Raw genomic sequence first — 2,509 nt, forward strand, 5'->3', positions numbered from 1 at the left:
CTCGACAATTGTTTCTGTTGCTCACTCGAGGCCTGACATAGTTCTTCTTGACTTCGAGAAGCGAACCATGTTCGTTATCGAATTTTCGGCACCAGCTGACAAGAACATCATAGCCAAGGAGAATGAAATGAAAGAGCGGTATCGAGACCTTATAAGAAAGTTGCAACGATTGTACCCGGAATATTCTGTTAAACTGATCGTCCTTATCATCGGCGCTCTTGGAGGTGCCAAGCTTTCACTTGATAATAGCCTAAAAAGCATCCCTGCGTGTCAACAATATGCTAGAACACTTGCGGAAAAAATGCAGAAGGCGGTTGTCCTTGGACACTCCGTCTTCTTAGGGTGCACGAGGCTTTTGCTGGAACGTCGTATTGATTCCTTTACAGACTGTAACCACCTATCTCACGGTTGTGACACGTGGTTGTGGCTGAAATTTTACCGCGATTTCGCTGGAAGCGGGTGCAATTTTTCAGATTAGCACCCGCTCCCGGCGAAATCCTGCGGTTGTCTTTATGAAAAAATTTTTAATTATATATATAATGTCGTAACCGCTCTCGCCATACTCCACTGAGAAACTGCGTGAGCCAAACGTTCTAGGAAGGCTGATAACGAAGTGACTGAAAGCGAAAGTTTGGTGTATAATATTTGTATACAATGTTGTTTAAAAAACTTTGAATGGTTTCATGTAAAAATTAATTTATAATTTCATAAAAGATGTATTTTATTTCCTATACATGGTAAATATAATCTAGAATATACCGGTAATGTGTGAAAATAGTTCAATCTATAATTTGTAAATACTTAAGACAAGTTACCTTAGAATCCATTACTTAAATTATGCAGCAAGATTCTCTATTTAAAAATGGGATGAAACGCACTGTTGCAAAACTCTATTAAATGTATACTTTTTGGATTAAAGTGTTCTTTAAACAAAAAACTACGCATCTAATAAATTTGCAAAGAGGACTTTTCGTCCTTTTTTTATAGAGAATTCCGCTACGAAATTTACATAATGAGGTGCGGAAAAACATGTAGTAAGTATTTATATATTATAGATTGAAAACAAAGTCGCTTAATTGAGTACATTCTTTTCTCTTGAAACAAGTAAATTTAGATTTTCTCCAAGAATCGAGATTCTTAATTTTAATGAAATATACATTTGATTTAAACTATTGTTATCTTCTTACAAACATAAATGTGCTTCTCCTGAATACACAACTCATTAGGTTACGGTGCAGGTTGAAACAAGTTAGGGCAGGTTTACACAAGTTGATGCAAACTTGTGCACATTTTAAATAGTTATTATCACTATTATTATCATCATTTATTTTCTTATATAGTATAAGTATTTATATTTCAATTATTACTACTATTATTATCATTAAAGTGAAGTGCACTTAACTTACAATTTTTGACATAATTTTTTCGTGTTTGGAAAAGTACGCTGTGATTTATCTTAGGCATCATAACCTAAACGCAGGTTCTTCAAGGATGCCATTAAGTATTCCTCGCTCTAAATAAATCTTGGCCCATTCGTCTAACCCAAATTTTATTCCTATTTCCTTAGTGTATCGTTCGAGAATCAGTAGAGCTATATGTAGTTGCTCTTTGTTTTTAACATAGATCTTAAGATCATTCATGTAAAATACATAAGTGACCTTGTACTTGCGAATTACAGGTTTGCCGAAAAAGTACTCCACGGAATAGCGAAATGCTAGAGGTAGTGACAATAATGTGAGGCAAAAGAGGAGTGACTGAAAGGTGACCTTGTTGGTAGAAGTTAGATAAGGAATTTTTCCAGATGAGACAGTAAATCTGGTTTTCCAAATCGGCATGAATCTCTCTATGCACCTCACGATTTGTGGATGAATCTTTAAGCTTTCCAAAAAACAGATGAAAAGTCTATCGGAGGTCGAATCGAAAGCTTTCCGGTAATCAATCCAGGCCAGTAATGGGTCAAGCTTGTAGCACGCTGCATCGTTGCAGACACATCTATCGATGAGCAGGTACACCCGACATCCTGCTATGTCTTTCTTTGAGCCGCATTGATCATACATTTCTTGCTACACAGGCCCGATTGCCCGAACAATTCTATTATTAAGGATAGCAGTGAATATCTTATACAGTGTATTCAGACAAGTGATTGGCCTGTAATTCTTCGGGTCAGCTACGTTGCAAATTTTCGGCAGAAGTACTGAGCGCCCTTCCATCAACCACTCCGGAAATGGCTCTTCCGACTTTGAATATGAGGTGAAAATACGGGTCAAATGCTGATGGGTTAAAGGAAACTTCTTCCACCAGAAGGTCTTGATAACATCTGGTACCGGAGCGAAATAGTTCTTCATACCTCTTAATACTTTTTCACCTCCTCGGTAGTAATGGGTGAGCATTTTTCCTCAGGTGTTATGAGGGCATCACACAGCTCCTTGAAGCTATTTATGTTCTCGAAGTATTCGTCCAGTCTATGCTGCACTTCGTAGACTTTTATCCAAAATACTTCGACCTCCTC

This window comes from Belonocnema kinseyi, chromosome 10 (assembly GCF_010883055.1).
Source record: "Belonocnema kinseyi isolate 2016_QV_RU_SX_M_011 chromosome 10, B_treatae_v1, whole genome shotgun sequence".
Classification (NCBI taxonomy): Eukaryota; Metazoa; Arthropoda; class Insecta; order Hymenoptera; family Cynipidae; genus Belonocnema; species Belonocnema kinseyi.